At 37.1% G+C, this 20,498-nt stretch overlaps 1 pseudogene; it reads right to left on the reverse strand.

The window, feature by feature from the left end:
- Positions 1-875: 875 nt before the first annotated feature.
- LOC134481250 (uncharacterized) lies at positions 876-9,504 on the reverse strand (annotated as a pseudogene).
- Between the last annotated feature and the right edge of the window lie 10,994 nt (positions 9,505-20,498).

Genomic DNA, 20,498 nt, shown 5'->3' on the forward strand with positions numbered 1-20,498 from the left:
GAGCAGGGGCTATCTGTAAGCTGTTGACTGTGAAAACCTGTCCCCACCTGGCCTTAGGGGGAGAAGATGTGCTAAACCTGAAGAGAGTTCATGTGCCTGGGTGGGAGGATAACCCAAGGGCCCCAATTCAGCTCAGGGAAGGAGAGAGACTCTGTGAGGGGAGAATAGGTAGGGGGCAGCATACAAGACATAAAATGAACAAACAAAAAAATGTAAAATGATGACGATGACGATGATGATGATGATGGTTTAAAAAATCCACCAAAACAATCAAACCAAAACCAAAGTCCTCTTCTTGGAATAGGCAACAATCAAAAAATGACAGCACCCAAAATTAACTCGTCCTGACTGTATAATTGTTGAATCTGTACTTTAGGCTCACACAGCGTAAAGCTGTTGTATACACGTACACCTTGCTTACAGACCCAGCAGGAATAGTGGTGAAGCTTACTTATTTTCCATGTGAGAAGGTCTCACAGTTTCATGTCTTTTTCTTAAAATTTGTAAATATTCAACTATTTAAATTTAGTTGTAAGCATCAGATTGTTTGAAGAACAGAAATTGTCTTTTGCATGAAATACAACAATGAACTTTCATGTTGTTCTAAGGATAGCAAGCCATAAAAATGGAAGAATCCCAGGTGCCCTTGTACCTGTAAATTGCTGTGAATACACACGGCTAACTTCAGTAAGGTCTCAAGTTTCTGGCAATGAGAATCAGACACACTTGGCAAGCTCAAAGGCCAAGGAAGGATCATTCAGTACCTTTACCTAATGTTAGTAAGCATGGTTAATCCCAGAGCATTATTTTTACTATTTATGTCTGGGCCATAGCTCCACAGACTTCTGAAAGGTGAAATCAGATCATGACCCAAGTAAAAATAAAACAATGATATTTGCTCTAGAGTCACTGCAGCTCCCTGGCAAGTTAGGAGTGTTAGTGTGTTAGACAAGTTAAAAGTAGGTTAGGCTAATACTTGAATATTTGACATGGAATTAGAATGGCAATATCTGGCAAAAGTGAAAGTGCTGGATTATTTTTTGTTTGAGAAGGTAAAAGATTTTTTGTATATACAAGAAGGAGGGTAATGTTCAACATTGATAGCCTATTGTAGGTGAGTGTTGGACTTGTCAATTTGAACTGTTATTTGTGAAGGATATTTTTGGTAAGTATTATTTAATACATGCATTTGATAAAGCACATTTTTACCACCATTATAACTTGTTCAGCTATTAATTCACAGGGTATGTTCAGAGGTGAAATCAGTGGGAATATTTGTAATGCCAAACTAAAGCCCATCTGATATATGAGGATGTTAACTTCCAACAGAAGCTGTTCACCTGTGTCTTTATGATGAATCTTTGGGTTTGTCAGACTTTTACCTGCCATGCCTCTAATCAAGAGGTCACGTGTCCATAGTTCTAGGAAACAGTCATCATCATGTAATCTTAAGGACAGAAAGCACATATGCATCTCTAGAGGGATGCTTAATGTTGGTGACGTGAAAACCTTCCTTACCTTCAAGACAGATGCTATTACAAGCACGCATTCTTTAATCCATTCAATGAGTTGTTCACTGTCAATCCTCTCTCTGAGGCACCAGTGTGAATTTTCAGGTAGAATTTCGAATATGTGATCTGATTCTCGTCCTTTCCCTGCAATTATGGATAACATGTCCTGTGTGGGATAAAGATATAGTATTAGAGATCCACACCTGAAGCACAAATATGTCTTTTATTGTGAACCTGAGCAAGGATAGTTTTGGCTGCACAGCTATAACTGAGAGGAATAAAGTAGTCATTGAACTTTTTTCTGTTTTAGCTTCCAAATACATTTTCTTCCCTAGTCCATTTTTTCCCCAATTTGTCACATCATGGCTTTGTTGGACTTCTGTTCCCCAAAGCATTTTGGTGAATGGTCCTCTATTACTTTGTGTTTCCTTCTATCAATATCTTTCTCAAGCCTGGCATCTTAAGTAAATGTTGGCATATTTCCCTTCCAGAGATCAACTCACTATCTTACTTACTGTTCATCCTGGCCTCTATTATGAATCCTAACTTTTGTGTTTTGAAGAAATATTTTTCACCATATTTCTGAGACTTTTATATCCTTATTCTGTGACTTCTTATTTTCAACTATGTCTACAGATGCTTTCACATTTAAAAGCCCAAGCATATTTCTATCATTCTTCCATAATTTACTCTGTAAACATGACTACCATGCATAGGTTTACTCCATTTTAAATTGATTACATGAATACAAACAAGGTTACCAGAAAATTCTGCTCTAAAATACCTAAGAAATTGGCAGTAATGCTCATGTGTCTGACAGGATAAATTTGTTCACAAACAACATAAATTCCTAACACAGCTATAGTGCTAAAATAGATGTTGGATACTAAAGATATGTTTCCAAAGAAGTTTAATAACTCATTTAAAATGGATTAAGCCATATTAGATGGCACTTAAATATAGTCCACTAGGATAAATGATGTTAATATATATATAAAAAAGTGTGTTCATTTAATTCATTGATAATTTAAAGGAAAAGCCTACAGATATTTTTAAGTATTGAGTAATTTCAGAGGAAATGATATTAAGGGAGATTCCAGAGAAATGTGGAGTCATAAAGAAGCTGCAAGACTTTACAGTTGGGTAATTAGTGGGGCACGTCCATAGAATTATTTCCTCCAACATGCTGGTGGGTTTGAATCTTTGATGCAGTCAGTGCAAAACATGGGAATGGTATTTCTTCTCTTTTTCTTTCAATTACATTATTCAAATTACAGTGGAACTTATTTCTGTTTTAAAATGATCTTACTCTCATAGATCGGTTATCTAAACATTCCTCAGTTTGATTAAATAGCTTACTGAGAACAAAGGTGCTACAGAAAGCCAGAATGATACTCACACGTATTGGAGCAGGCAGCTTTCTGTCGACATAAATGCTTGTAAGATTTTTGCCAAATAAGCATTTCTTTCTTGGTGGTGCTGGATCAGAATATACTGGTGGCTTGGTATATATATAGCCTTTCTGTTTCTCTGCATATAAGAAAGAAGGGAAATCATTTTTGAAACTGAGCTCTCTTTAACCTTGTATATCCTTTGCATTTGTCACACCAAATCAAAAAGAGATATGTGTTAAAGTACTAGAAGCATAGAAAACATCAAGTAGACACATAATAGTCAAAGGCTAACTGAACATAGAAATAAAAATACAAAAAGCTATGAATGAAAAAGACAAAGTCACACATAACATTAACTACATTAGACTAATACCTGAATTTTCAATGGATATTCTAAAATATAGTGGGCCTGCATCAACGTTCTCCATGTTTTCAAAGAATACAGATACTAGCCTAGACTTTATTACTGAGCAAAAGCATCATTCATATCAACAAAAGAGGAGAAACATTACATAGTTTAAGCACCACTAAGTCATTTCTCATCATCAATCCTGGTCTACAAAAGGCAAACAGCAGGCTGAAGATAACGTACATATACACAAGAGGACAGAAATGATAAATAACCCTGTAGTCATTCAAAAAAGAGGGGGGAAAGTATGTGTCAACAAAAAAAATAACAAAGACCCATAAATACTGCTCATTAATAACTCTAAGCATTAACTGTCTCATACCAATAATATACAGACTATCAGTTTGGGTCAGAAAACAGGTTTCATCTTTCTCCTGCTTTCAAAAAAATACACTTGTTTTAGATAAAATCACATACTCGTGTTTGCCATGCAATTGCCTATATTTCTTTGTCTAGGTTTCAGATTCCATTTAGTTTTCCATGTTCATTGGTGTTGCCTTGTTCAGTTAATGTTTAGGAAGTGATGTTGGTGAGGCTTTATGGGTGAGGTCAAGGGAACATGGCAGAAGACTGCGAGGAAAGAAATTTAAAAAAAATCACTTCTATAATATTGTTTCTCCTAATAACATCAATAGTGTTATAAATTTTATCAAGCTTTCAAAGGATAGAATCAAAATGTTACTACAGGATGGTCTAGAATTTTTACTGTTTAAATCTCACTGATTCATGAACATGTGGGACTCTTTCCATATATCTGATATCTGTTCAATTTATAAGACATTATGTTTTGTTTTGGGTTGAATTTTTTTTCATTTTTTTTCTTTTGTTTTTGGTTTTTTTTTGATCATAAAAGCCTTTTATTTCTCGGTTAGAATTTTCCCAAGAAACTTAATACTTTTAAAAGTTACTGTTAATGACAGGTTTTCATTGATTTACTTTTCAGTAAGTTTGTGATTTTTACAAAGAAGGAGTACTCACTTTGTGTGTTAATTTTGTATGTTGCTACTTTTGAAAGAATTTACAAGATATCTGATTATTCTTATGGAATATTTAGGCTCACTTATGTTTACTATCATGATTTTCAAAAAGACATACTTTGAATTCTTCATTTCTAATATATGTCCCCTTGGTCACATGCAGTTTTAATATTATCTTAATTGTTTACATTATGAAACAAGAGTAGCTTGAGTATGACCAAAAATCAGCAAAGGAAGCCATTGGTACCATAATATTTCATAAATAACTTGATGAGGGGCAACACACTATAAAGAAATTCTAGATGATAGAATCATTATCATTCTTGCAGACATAAGGCACTCACTGCTAAATATTCTTCAATTAACTCAATATGGTAAGCATTCTTTTTTTTTTTTTTCCGGAGCTGGGGACCGAACCCAGGGCCTTGCGGTTGCTAGGCAAGTGCTCTACCTCTGAGCCAAATCCCCAACCCCATGGTAAGCATTCTTATTGCTAGAAATTTCAATTTTTAATGTTTTAGACTATTGTCAATTAAGGCTAATTGCAGATGTGGAAAGAAGAAAACTAAAGTAACCAAAGAGAAGGAATTGTATATTTATATAACATTTATATCATATTATTTTAGGAAAATGAATTTATCTTGTCAGAGAGGAGTGAAAATGTGTGACTTGGACAAGTCAAAGGACCTGCACGGATGATCCTAAAGAGAAATAACAAGATACCAAATGTTCAACTTTAAAAGCATACTTAGGAATAACATTTTTTTCTGAGAAACCAAATGAAAGACCCAGAACCATGTTCAATTCTATGGTAAAGAAAATACATTTAAGTCTAATCAAAGAACAGTTGTTTTGAACTGAGCTGTTAGTGTCACTTATTGAACCTATTCTGCTATCTTGCCATAGTGGTTATCATCGTAATTTATAGGTATTACAGGTGGGTACAACTATCAATTGCTTCCCTAACGTGTCAACTTGCCTACTGTTTTATCTATCTTAGAACTTTGACTTAAACCTAGAGGCTTCTAAGACATAACCAGGTAGATTGCTGAGATTCCTTGTAAGATTTATTTGGCAACTGGCACTCAAGCCCCCAACCTTGAGAGAAATCCGAGTGCTACCTGACGCATCCATATTTTGGGGGAAAGCCACAGAAAATACTTTAACAATTGGTAGACTTTCTCTCACCAGGATTGAAATCATGGCCGGAACTAGAAATCTAGTCCGATTTATGTAGCTAGTTTGGTCATAAACTTTAAAGTTGATGACATTAATTTAATAAATTAGCGACGTTCCTTACAGCATTTAAATATTAGTCTTATATGTACCAACAAGTGGGGCCATCATCCTATGTCAAAGAAGCCTCTTTGTATAGAAAATGGAGACCATTACAGAAAACAAAAACTTGGACACAATGAAGAGATAATTGCATTACAAAAAATCCAGCACCAGTGAATGCATGTACATTAGAGCTAAATGCTCTGTAGCTCAGGGACCATTGTAGAAGAGGGGTTACAAATACTGTAAGACCCAGCATACTTGAAAGTCTGTTTTGAAATTGCCTCTCATAAAAATAGGTGCAAAATCACAATAAAGCAATGTCAATGCAGTGTTAAGGCAATGATCAAAATTTCACTTGTCAAAAGTTATAGGCAGCTAATTATGACTGATAGAATATTAATTTTTCCAGAAATGAACTGCATGTGGATTGTCTAATACACACTGTATATCATGGAAACCATATTCACAAACAGAACAAAATGAACTCAAGTAATATTCATATTTTTAAAGATATATATATCTTTATATAAACATGTACAAAACAATATTGAAATGAGTATGAAAGTGCAGTGACTGTGATGAACCTAAGGGAGAAAAGTCAGGTTACAGTGCTATAATTCAATTTTTGATAAAAATTTAAAATAATACTAGCAATAAATGAAAACATTGTGGACTTATAGTAATGGGAGTTCAGGAAGGACCAAGAACAGTAAATATGGAAATTATCAATTTCTTTACTGGAGGTTTTCTCTAAGATTTCCATTTCTCAAATTTGTATTACAGACACTTTTGAGATAGACAAACCATGAATAAAGAATATTTCATGTTGAGGCCTCAGGTGATGAAGAGATATATAAAAAATATGCTGTATGCTTCTGTGCATTTCTCAGTGTATGTAATGCATGCATGCGTGTGTGTGTGTGTGTGTGTGTGTGTGTGTGTGTGTGTGTGTGTGTGTGTGTGTGTAAAACACGTGCAGATCACATCACTGGTGATATAAATTTAGAGCTTAATTAGAACTTTGAGTTTATTAACATATGAGGAGTCTCCAGTATTGGTCTTTCTGTCTCTTTTAATTTTTTTTTGTGGGGGAGTCTCTTTTGATCATTACTGAACAATATGTCAGGAATATCTGTCCAATAAGCTTCTGCTAATTACTGTCTCTGACTGCCATCTCCATTCAGGTAGAAACTTCTAGTTTGGAGATGATTGTGCTCCAATACCTAGTTTTGTTTTGCTTTTTTTTTTTAAGATTTATTCATTTATTATATATAAGTACACTGTAGCTGTCTTCAGACACACCAGAAGAGGGCATCAGATCTCTTTACAGATGGTTGTGAGCCACCATGTGGTTGCTGGGAATTGAACTCAGGACCTCTGAAAGAGCAGTCGGGGCTCTTAACCGCTGAGCCATCTCTCCAGCCCTTGTTTGGTTTTTAATGTATGTTTTGATGACCCAAATTCATGTTGCAAAGTCTAAATCTCAATTGCTTTAGACACTGGATTATCTTTTCAGGTCATTTTGTATATTCTAAAACCATGATACACCTCTAAGTTCATCATGTGTGATGATCAATTTTGATTGTTAATGGAATTTTATTTATAACTTTCTATGGCACGGGATTCTATGCAGAATTCTGAGGGATTTTTCAGTGTCATTAGCTTCTGGCCACACATTGGTAACTGAGGTGGGAAAACTAATACTATAACTGGGCTGTAGAGGCAGAGACTGAAAAATTTTCCAAAGACTGTGTAGGACCATGAACAAGGCACATTGGAGTGTAAACAATAACCCAATATAATAACATTTGTTACAATAGCAAACAATATGAAATATGCAGCATAAAATAAGTACAGTGAGTGAAAACTATTTGTAACTAATACAGTGAAATATAAAGCTAACATAGTATCTTGGAATAATTCTTCTGGTATGATTAAATGGGAGGTAGAAGGGAACATTAAAATACAATGACCTTAGACCTTCTTAAATCATCCACTACCACTTATATGTGGTAGTTGTCCTGTTTTGTCCTGCTAAACGAAACATAAAATGTCATCATCAGACAAATATTCTCAGATGATAGATTCACATCACTTAAGATAAGGGTAATATTTGGGTATATTTTCTTAACTCTATAGAAAGAATTACTTCAGTTAAAAGTTTATTTGAATTTGTGTACTACTACCTGATAATCAGGTGTGTTTAACCTCTTTATCATACCTCTCATAGGTTTTGTAGTGGATCCTGTGCAAATTAATATTTTTACCAATGATAAGATTTTGAAAAATATTGTTTCTCATAGGAAATTAAACAAACATTAGTATTTTCGTGCTAGGAAACCAAAGCATGTTTCACAGTGGTGCAGGGCTTAATCTTGCAGAATGTCTAATTAATTTTTAAATCAAATCATTGTTTCTAAATGATCTTATCAAAAATAATAATTTAATATGCAAGAAATTCTCTAACTTAAGGACCATGGGAAGAAAGGGGGAAAATATAGCAGACAATATTGGTGGATTCCTTAAAAAAAGAATGTGTCATACATACCTGAATGTATCCAGATGCATTTCAGTATATGAGTATATATATGTGAATGTATGTGTACATATATATGAATGTATGTATAGATGCATATATTTAAGTATAATTTAATTAAAGTGATGTTTAAAAACTTTTCCCATACTCTAATAATCATTTTGTGTCCCAAAGCTTCTCTGATATACACAAATTTATGACATCATGGAATGATTTGATCAAATGATTCCATTCATTTGATGAATAAATAAATCTTGTCTTACCTGTAGGACCTTCTTCCTGCAGTGCAGCATATGAAATATTAAATTTTTCATCAATATCATTGGTTTTCCAGTTGTGGCCAAGCTATGGCTTTTGTCACAATAGGAGATTTTCCAGAATAATTTATTGATTCTTTGTATGTCTTTAAGTCTTCAGACCTTTTGTCAATGTGTTTACTAAATATATCATCATTTCCAAATATTCGATGATAGTTGTCAATCATGATTTGTTTATGAGACATCTGTAACACCACAAGGCAAAAACAAACTTGTCATTTCACACAGTTTACAAAATAAATTTAAAAATGAAAAGAAATACTAGGAGGAAAATTACAGATAGGAACCCATGAAATGAAGTCTCTGAAATGGAGACTCTAAGTCTTTTGCATCTTTACACAACTTGTTAAAATTTCATGCCTATTGCAAAGAGCAGAAGAACTACTTAAGTAAAGCAACATTTCAGAACTGATATGCTGCAAAAAACTGTGAGTGTACCAAATTAATGACTGTTGTGTGTTAATTTTTAGTGTGTGGGTGGGGGTAGCTGTTTATTGTGATGTTTTGAATGGGATGCCTCTCTAGTTCCAGGCATCGCAATAGCCTCTCGTTGACAATTTTCTGGTGCCTTGGTCTGCCTGGTGAAGAGTGCCATTGCTTAGAATTTATAGTTACAAAAGGTAGGTGCCCCTTTTCAATGTACTTTCTGTGCTACATTTTTGCTTCCCAAGATAAGAACCATCAGGTCTCAGCTTCCTGTTTGTTTTTTCTTCTTTTCTGCAGTCATGCACCTCTGTCATGACACTGAGGTGCTATACTCGCTCAGCATTTGTAGGTCCCAAATAACCACCTACTTCAATACGTTTCCCTGGTCATGTTGTTTTATTTTTTATTGTTTATTTCATTCATTTACATTTCAAATGTTATCCCCCTTCACAGATCCCTTCCACAAATCCTATGTCTCCTCCCCTGCAGTTTTCTCTCACTTGACCACACACTCCTGCCTCAACAACCTAGCATTTCCCTACCCTAGATCATCAAGCCCCTCAAGACTAAGCAGCTCCGGTCCTAGTGATGCCAAATAAGACAATCCCCTGCTACATATCCAGCTGGGGCCATAGTTCCCCCATGTGCACTCTTTGGTTGGTCTTTTATTTATTTATTTTTTCTGGGGCTGGGGACCGAACCCAGGACCTTGCGCTTCCTAGGTAAGCGCTCTACCACTGAGCCAAATCCCCAACCCTGGTCTTTTAATTCCTGATGTTTTATTAAGGCAATAGAAATGTGACTGAGAGAAGAAGTTGGTGAGAAGAGGGAGTCTTAATTGAGAAAATGCCTCCATCAGATGGACTTATTGTATAGTGAAGTCTAAGGGATATTGTCCTGATCAACCTTGGAATTTGTAGGGCCCAGATCTCCAGGATGGTGCCACCCTTGAGTTATTAGTCAGAAAAAGAAAGATATGAGATACAAGGCAGGAGGCAGTGCTCCTACTAGGCTTCTGCTTCAATTCTTGCCTCTCTGTTTTATTTTTAGCTCTGACATTTCTCAGTATTTAACTGGTAACTGCAAGTATATTGTGGAGTGTAACCTGTCTTCCATTAGTTGCTTTTCATCAGTGTTTTGTCACAGCAATTGTAGAAAATTATGACACTTCCTAAATTGAACAACACTGGTAAGTTACTTTTCTTCTGAGATGATGACTTAGGTTAAGCAAACTCTATTCATCACATATGTTTCTTCTCAGCATGCACCTAAGTTTATTTTTGAGCAGTCCTGCACAGGATAGTCTTATTTTATATGCAGATTGTACAGGATAGTTTTGCTTCTTTGTTTTCATACCTGACCATACAAAAGAATATATTTGAAAAAACTGTCCATAAAGGAAGAATCTTTAATAGTTATTAAGAGTGAAAAATACATTTTATTGTTTCATTTGGACTAAACATGCAGTTTGATATAGTCTTGGATTTTAGGTTTCCAGTACCTTGGTAATTAGAAATTAACTAAAAAAGCTACGTTTCTAGTTCAAGTCAAGTACAGTCCTGAGCAAGAATCTTATTCAAGCTATCCCTTGGGCTATCATCCTCCATTGTGAGTAACATCATGATATCTTCTTTCCTGTGGACCTAATACCTGGGAGCTACTAGTTAACATGTACCTTGCTTTCTGTCATATTTACATTTTCTTTATCTTTTATCCTTTTCAAAATATGTGTCCTTTATTGATTCTCTGAAATTTCTAATCATGCTACCAAGTAACTCTCATTTCATTTTTCAATCCTTCCATATATCCCTTGGAAACAATCCCCCCTCACTAAATTTCAAAAATTAAAACTAAATAAAATTTAAATTTAATTAAAAAAATCAAACTAAAATTTAAATAGATAAATTGAAAATACAGTGTGTGAGATGTGTTGTGCCATAAGTGGTCACACATTATATCCTCTTGTCCAAACAGATTTTCTTGCAAATGTATAATGAAATAAGTCTGGTTTAAGCTCTCTGTATTTTACTATACTCTCAATACTGGAACCTCCTGGAGATGCCTCTCCTTCTATATCCTGGTATTTTGCTGTAGCCTTTAATCATTGTGATCCTTCAGCTTTGAATCTGCAGGATCTCCCCCATCATATGCTCCAGCAGCAGGATCTAGGGCCCCTATATATATGTAGCAGATATGCAGCTTGATCTTCAGGTATGTCTCCTACCAGTTCATATGCAGGCTAGCTCTGACTCTGTTGTCTACAACTGGATTGCTTTCTTTTATCTGGGCTGCTTTGTATGGTTTCATGTGGAAGGTGATTCACTTATTCCTGTTGTGAATTGATGTATGAGAGTGGGTTGGTGTCAATGGAAGTTCTACACTACTGAGGTAAAGAAGAATGGAGGGAAAAACAGGTTGTAAAGATGGGACTTGGAGGAAGGGACTGCAATCAGGATATAAAGTAAATAACTTAGTGAAGAATATTGACGTATATGTGTTTATAATAAAATTAACAGCTACAGTATACCTGAGGATCATAAAACTGTACCTGAGGTGCACGGAGGCTCCCGGAAAGGGCGGCGCAGATCTTCCTGGTTGATGCCGCCGCAGAGAGCTCATAGGCAGCACCCCACGAGCAAACTTGAGCCTCGGGACCACAGGTAAGACCAACTTTTCTGCTGCAAGAGACCTGCCTGGTGAACTCAGGACACACAGAGGCAAAATTCCTCTAGGACCGGGCACTTCCGGTGTTTACCGGGAGTCCCAAATCTGCGGATCCCGGCCCACAGCAGCTCTCTGCTCCCAGACCCCGTGGGAGAGAGACCTCACCGCCTGGTCAGGTGGGCACTCCTGAGGCTGCAAAGCAGAAGAGACCACCAACACTGCCCACCCCTGCCCACATCCCTGGCCCAATAGGAAACTGTATACGGCCCCTGGGTTCTCACAGGGGAGGGCCCAGGAGCAGCAGGACCCCTGCGCCTGAGACACCGCCGGAACCTGAAGGGACAGACTGGATAAACAGTTCTCTGCACCCAAATCCCGTGGGAGGGAGAGCTAAACCTACAGGGAGGCAGACACGCCTGGGAAACCAGAAGAGACTGCACTCTGCACACATCTCTGACGCCAGAGGAAAACACCAAACCCTGGTGCATGGAGGCTCCCGGAAAGGGCGGCACAGATCTTCCTGGTTGCTGCCGCCTCGGAGAGCTTGTAGGCAGCACCCCACGAGCAAACTTGAGCCTCAGAACCACAGGTAAGACCAACTTTTCTGCTGCAAGTGACCTGCCAGGTGAACTCAAGACACAGGCCCACAGGAACAGCTGAAGACCTGTAGATAGGAAAAACTACACGCCCGAAAGCAGAACACTCTGTCCCCATAACTGGCTGAAAGAAAACAGGAAAACAGGTCTACAGCACTCCTGACACACAGGCTTATAAGACAGTCTAACCACTGTCAGAAATAGCAGAACAAAGTAACACTAGAGATAACCTGACGGCGAGAGGCAAGCACAGGAACCCAAGCAACAGAAACCAAGACTACATGGCATCATCGGAGCCCAATTCTCCCACCAAAGCAAACACAGAATATCCAAACACACCAGAAAAGCAAGATCTAGTTTCAAAATCATATTTGATCATGATGCTGGAGGACTTCAAGAAAGACGTGAAGAACTCCCTTAGAGAACAAGTAGAAGCCTACAGAGAGGAATCGCAAAAATCCCTGAAAGAATTCCAGGAAATCATAAATAAACAAGTAGAAGCCTATAGAGAGGAGTTAAAAAATCCCTGAAAGAATTCCAGGAAATCATAGATAAACAAGTAGAAGCCCATAGAGAGTAGTCACAAAAATCCCTGAAAGAATTCCAGGAAAACACAATCAAACAGTTGAAGGAATTAAAAATGGAAATAGAAGCAATCAAGAAAGAACACATGGAAACAACCCTGGATATAGAAAACCAAAAGAAGAGACAAGGAGCTGTAGATACAAGCTTCACCAACAGAATACAAGAGATGGAAGAGAGAATCCCAGGAGCAGAAGATTCCATAGAAATCATTGACTCAACTGTCAAAGATAATGTAAATCGGAAAAAGCTACTGGTCCAAAACATACAGGAAATCCAGGACTCAATGAGAAGATCAAACCTAAGGATAATAGGTATAGAAGAGAGTGAAGACTCCCAGCTCAAAGGACCAGTAAATATCTTCAACAAAATCATAGAAGAAAACTTCCCTAACCTAAAAAAAGAGATACCCATAGGCATACAAGAAGCCTACAGAACTCCAAATAGATTGGACCAGAAAAGAAACACCTCCGTCACATAATAGTCAAAACACCAAACGCACAAAATAAGAAAGAATATTAAAAGCAGTAAGGGAAAAAGGTCAAGTAACATATAAAGGCAGACCTATCAGAATCACACCAGACTTTTCGCCAGAAACTATGAAAGCCAGAAGATCCTGGACAGATGTCATACAGACCCTAAGAGAACACAGGTTACTGTATCCTGCAAAAATTAATTAACATAGATGGAGAAACCAAGATATTCCATGACAAAACCAAATTTACACAATATCTTTCTACAAATCCAGCACTACAAAGGATAATAAATGGTAAAGCCCAACATAAGGAGGCAAGCTATACCCTAGAAGAAGCAAGAAACTAATGGTCTTGGCAACAAAACAAAGAGAAGAAAAGCACACAAACATAACCTCACATCCAAATATGAATATAACAGGAAGCAATAATCACTATTCCTTAATATCTCTCAACATCAATGGCCTCAACTCCCCAATAAAAAGACATAGATTAACAAACTGGATACGCAACGAGGACCCTGCATTCTGCTGCCTACAGGAAGCACACCTCAGAGACAAAGACAGACACTACCTCAGAGTGAAAGGCTGGAAAACAACTTTCCAAGCAAATGGTCAGAAGAAGCAAGCTGGAGTAGCCATTCTAATATCAAATAAAATCAATTTCCAACTAAAAGTCATCAAAAAAGATAAGGAAGGACACTTCATATTCATCAAAGGAAAAATCCACTAAGATGAACTCTCAATCCTAAATATCTATGCCCCAAATACAAGGGCACCTACATACGTAAAAGAAACCTTACTAAAGCTCAAAACACACATTGCACCTCACACAATAATAGTGGGAGATTTCAACACCCCACTCTCATCAATGGACAGATCATGGAAACAGAAATTAAACAGAGACGTAGACAGACTAAGAGAAGTCATGAGCCAAATGGACTTAATAGATATTTATAGAACATTCTATCCTAAAGCCAAAGGTTATACCTTCTTCTCAGCTCCTCATGGTACTTTCTCCAAAATTGACCATATAATAAAAACGGGCCTCAACAGGTACAGAGAGATAGAAGTAATCCCATGCGTGCTATCGGACCACCACGGCCTAAAACTGGTCTTCAATAACAATAAGGGAAGAATGCCCACATATACGTGGAAATTGAACAATGCTCTACTCAATGATAACCTGGTCAAGGAAGAAATAAAGAAAGAAATTAAAGCCTTTTTAGAATTTAATGAAAATGAAGGTACAACATACCCAAACTTATGGGACACAATGAAAGCTGTGCTAAGAGGAAAACTCATAGCGCTGAGTGCCTGCAGAAAGAAACAGGAAACAGCATATGTCAGCAGCTTGACAGCACACCTAAAATCTCTAGAACAAAAAGAAGCAAATACACCCTGGAGGAGTAGAAGGCAGGAAATAATCAAACTCAGAACTGAAATCAACCAAGTAGAAACAAAAAGGACCATAGAAAGAATCAAGAGAACCAAAAGTTGGTTCTTTGACAAAATCAACAAGATAGATAAACCCTTAGCCAGACTAACGAAAGGACACAGAGAGTGTATCCAAATTAACAAAATCAGAAACGAAAAGGGAGACATAACTACAGATTCAGAGGAAATTCAAAAAATCATCAGATCTTACTATGAAAGCCTACATTCAACAAAACTTGAAAATCTGCAGGAAATGGACAATTTCCTAGACAGATACCAGGTACCGAAGTTAAATCAGGAACAGATAAACCAGTTAAACAACCCCGTAACTCCTAAGGAAATAGAAGCAGTCATTAAAGGTCTCCCAACCAAAAAGAGCCCAGGTCCAGATGGGTTTAGTGCAGAATTCTATCAGACCTTCATAGAAGACCTCGTACCAATATTATCCAAACTATTCCACAAAATTGAAACAGATGGAGCACTACTGAATTCCTTCTATGAAGCCACAATTACTCTTATACCTAAAGCACACAAAGACCAAACAAAGAAAGAGAACTTCAGACCAGTTTCCCTTATGAATATCGACGCAAAAATACTCAATAAAATTCTGGCAAACCGAATCCAAGAGCACATCAAAACAATCATCCAGCATGATCAAGTAGGCTTCATCCCAGGCATGCAGGGATGGTTTAATATACAGAAAAGCATCAACGTGATCCATTATATAAACAAACTGAAAGAACAAAACCACATGATCATTTCATTAGATGCTGAGAAAGCATTTGACAAAATTCAACACCCCTTCATGATAAAAGTCCTGGAAAGAATAGGAATTCAAGGCCCATGCCTAAACATACTAAAAGCCATATACAGCAAACCAGTTGTTAACATTAAACTAAATGGAGAGAAACTTGAAGCAATCCCAGTAAAATCAGGGACTAGAAAAGGCTGCCCACTCTCTCCCTACTTATTCAATATAGTTCTTGAAGTTCTAGCCAGAGCAATCAGACAACAAAAAGAGGTCAACGGGATACAGATTGGAAAAGAAGAAGTCAAAATATCACTATTTGCAGATGATATGATAGTATATTTAAGTGATCCCAAAAGTTCCACCAGGGAACTACTAAACCTGATAAACAACTTCAGCACAGTGGCTGGGTATAAAATTAACTCAAATAAATCAGTAGCCTTCCTCTACACAAAAGAGAAACAAGCCGAGAAAGAAATTAGGGAAACGACACCCTTCATAATAGACCCAAATAATATAAAGTACCTCGGTGTGACTTTAACCAAGCAAGTAAAAGATCTGTACAATAAGAACTTCAAGCCTCTGAAGAAAGAAATTGAAGAAGACCTCAGAAGATGGAAAGATCTCCCAAGCTCATGGATTGGCAGGATTAATATAGTAAAAATGGCCATTTTACCAAAAGCGATCTACAGATTCAATGCAATCCCCATCAAAATACCAATCCAATTCTTCAAAGAGTTAGACAGAACAATTTGAAAATTCATCTGGAATAACAAAAAACTGAGGATAGCTAAAACAATCCTCAACAATAAAAGGACTTCAGGGGGAATCACTATCCCTGAACTCAAGCAGTATTACAGAGCAATAGTGATAAAAACTGCATGGTGTTGGTACACAGACAGACAGATAGACCAATGGAACTGAATTGAAGACCCAGAAATGAACCCACACACCTATGGGCACTTGATTTTTGATAAAGGAGCCAAAACCATCAAATGGAAAAAAGATAGCATTTTTAGCAAATGGTGCTGGTTCAACTGGAGGTCAACATGTAGAAGAATGCAGATCGATCCATGCTTACCACCCTGTACAAAGCTTAAGTCCAAGTGGATCAAGGACCTCCACATCAAACCAGATAAACTCAAACTAATAGAAGAAAAACTAGGGCAGCATCTGGAACACATGGGCACTGGAGAAAATTTCCTGAACAAAACACCAATGGCTTATGCTCTAAGATCAAGAATCGACAAATGGGATCTCATAAAACTGCAAAGCTTCTGTAAGGCAAAGGACACTGTGGTTAGGACAAAACGGCAACCAACAGATTGGGAAAAGATCTTTACCAATCCTACAACAGATAGAGGCCTTATATCCAAAATATACAAAGAACTCAAGAAGTTAGACCGCAGGGAGACAAATAACCCTATTAAAAAATGGGGTTCAGAGCTAAACAAAGAAGTCACAGCTGAGGAATGCCGAATGGCTGAGAAACACCTAAAGAAATGTTCAACATCTTTAGTCATAAGGGAAATGCAAATCAAAACAACCCTGAGATTTCACCTCACACCAGTGAGAATGGCTAAGATCAAAAACTCAGGTGACAGCAGATGCTGGTGAGGATGTGGAGAAAGAGGAACACTCCTCCATTGTTGGTGGGATTGCAGACTGGTACAACCATTCTGGAAATCAGTCTGGAGGTTCCTCAGAAAATTGGACATTGAACTGCCTGAAGATCCAGCTATACCTCTCTTGGGCATATACCCAAAAGATGCCCCAACATATAAAAAAGACACGTGCTCCACTATGTTCATAGCAGCCTTGTTAATAATAGCCAGAAGCTGGAAAGAACCCAGATGCCCTTCAACAGAGGAATGGATACAGAAAATGTGGTACTCTACACAATGGAATATTACTCAGCTATCAAAAACAATGACTTTATGAAATTCGTAGGCAAATGGTTGGAACTGGAAAATATCATCCTGAGTGAGCTAACCCAATCACAGAAAGACATACATGGTATGCACTCATTGATAAGTGGCTATTAGCCCAAATGCTTGAATTACCCTAGATGCCTAGAACAAATGAAACTCAAGACGGATGATCAAAATGTGAATGCCTCACTCGTTCTTTAAAAGGGGAACAAGAATACCCTTGGCAGGGAAGAGAGAGGCAAAGATTAAAACAGACACAGAAGGAACACCCATTCAGAGCCTGCCCCACATGTGACCCATGCATATACAGCCATCTAATTAGACAAGATGGATGAAGCAAAGAAGTGCAGGCCGACAGGAGTCGGATGTAGATCTCTCCCGAGAGACACAGCCACAATACAGCAAACACAGAGGCGTATGCCAGCAGCAAACCACTGAATTGAGAATAGGACCCCCGTTGAAGGAATCAGAGAAAGAACTGAGAAGAGCTTGAAGGGGCTTGAGACCCCATATGTACAACAATGCCAAGCAACCAGAGCTTCCAGGGACTAAGCCACTACCTAAAGACTATACATGGACTGACCCTGGACTCTGACCTCATAGGTAGCAATGAATATCCTAGTAAGAGCACCAGTGGAAGGGGAAGCCCTGGGTCCTGCTAAGACTGAATCCCCAGTGAACTAGATTGTTGGGGGGAGGGCGGCAAGGGGGGAGGATGGGGACGGGAACACCTATAAAGAAGGGGAGGGGGGAGGGGGTTGTTTGCCCAGAAACCGGGAAAGGGAATAACACTCGAAATGTATATAAGAAATACTCAAGTTAATAAAAAAAAATAAAAATAAAACTGTACCTGAAATAGGTTAGTGCTAAAATAATGGAAAGCATACAAAATAATATACACCAATTATTCATCATTACATATGTTTATACATATACAAATACATGCACATGTACAAGTACACTTACATGTATATGTACACACACAAACTCACACTCATACACACACTCACACACACACATATATATATGTACACAAACACACACACACGCACGCACACACACACACATATATGCAATGTGCTTTAATATGACCAGCAATTCACATGATGTGAATATTTAGTAATATCATGGTCTCACCACTGTGAAACACAACTATTCTATACTCCAAAAATAGGGCTACAATGGAAAAAAACAAACAAAACATAGGTAACCCGGATCTTTTAAAATTTCACTCTCGTCTTCTTGGATTACCATTACATGTACAGATTATTGTTGGCTAAAACATCAATATCTAACTCAATATCTAAGAAGAAAGAAGAACAGTAGAAAGAAATGATTAACTTACTTTAAACTACATTAAAAATTTCCCTTCCCAAATCTTACTGAAATAGATCAATACATATTCTACTCCACTCCATAAGAATGCAATCCTAGGGTTTCTTGTTAGAGAAATCATCTTTGTAAAGTATTCCCAATTACTGAATAATAATTAGACTTTTGTTCCCAAAGGCAAATTTCAGATCCCCTTACTTTTCTTAAGACGTCACTCCCAAATAATGAATCTCGAAGTCTGACCCCACAGTACATGTGGAGCTATGTGCAGAGATAACCTGTAACTGTCTAAATTATTCATGGAAGAATCTTTTATTATTACTAATACACATATGAGATGTTTTAATAGTATAAAGTTTGGTTCTGGGATCTGTTGCAAAAGCTAAACACAGAAAAAGGAGAATTTTAGGTTAGACCATCTTGAAAATAATGTAAGTTAGAAATCTAACTACAAAGAACAAATAGGGTAAATGTTTTGTAGACCAACTCATAGTATAATCAGAATTCAAAAGAAGTAAGAATATATAGCTAGAGTATTACATAAAATATTTTCTGCAAATCACTTTTCTGTACAGAATCATGGAAAAAACATTTTTCAAATTATTTAGGAATTTCAGTGTACTAGATGTATGACTGCTACCTACAGAAGCCAGAGGAACATGTCAGGATCCCTGGTAACAGAATGAATGAATATTGTTGCAAACCATGTATGTTCTGTGTGTGAAAACATCCAGTGTTATCAAACAGCAAACCATCCTTCTTGCCGCCATGGGGACACATTTAATATCTAATGTATTATGAATCGATGACACACCCTTATAACAATCTAGAACATAAGGAGCAAAATCACACTCATGACTCTACTCAATGCCCTGGTATTAGAATGAATGAAGATTTTTGAAGACTATGTGTGTTCTGTGTATGAAAACATTCAGTGTTATTAAACAGCAAATCATCTTTCCAACCATCATGGAGTGGAGACACATTTAATATCTAATGTAGTATGAATCCATGTAACACTCTTGTGACACTCTAGAACATAAGGAGCAGAAAGCACACTAGTGACCCTGCAAAATGCAATTATAAAAGCTTCACTACAGCGAGACAGAGGCAGGGCTCCTGGGTTGCAATGGGAGCTCAAAGCTCTGGTTAAGTATGAAATCATTCTATGGAGTATCACACAGAAAAATGATTCAAAAAAGTCAAAGCTATACCTGATCTAGACTTCTCTGGGTAGTTATAGTTGAGAAAGAAGAATTCAGTAAGAGATTCCTGTTCTAATCAATGACATATATTGACCATGTGACATATTCACAATACCATGGTAACAATGCTACGATGCAAGTAACCCACAGGTATTATACACACCTACTTCTTTTAATTTGTCTCACACAGGAACTAAACCAATACTCTAAACTGACCTGAACACGAGGTGTTACATAGACTGTCTTCTAAATCATGACATTTATAAAGGAGAAGGCTCCCAGGTAAGATTGTAGACATGGTTCAACATGCTAGCTTGAGAAATGGGAATGTTTGAAAAGTGACAATACATGTCTGAGCTAAGGAAACCTCTTGGCATAGAACATCATTCCAGCTTATAATCCTGTAAACACAAGCCTATGTACCTTACAAAAGCATTGCTTATATATTGGTGCAGTTCCCCAAGTGTTTACTGTATCATTACCTTTGAATGGCATTAATTTTTCCAGCCAGAGTTCCTTCATCTGGGATGCTAGGCCAATTTTCATAAAAATCCAAGGTTAGTAAGCTTCCATCAATGTTAATAATAAAATCATTTTTTTATTGAAAATAAAACAAAAAATAATGGTCAATGTACATTGTAGAAAGTACTTGAAAACATTTTTGTTTAAAATTAGCAGTT

The sequence above is a fragment of the Rattus norvegicus genome, chromosome 12 (assembly GCF_036323735.1).
Source record: "Rattus norvegicus strain BN/NHsdMcwi chromosome 12, GRCr8, whole genome shotgun sequence".
Taxonomy (NCBI): domain Eukaryota; kingdom Metazoa; phylum Chordata; class Mammalia; order Rodentia; family Muridae; genus Rattus; species Rattus norvegicus.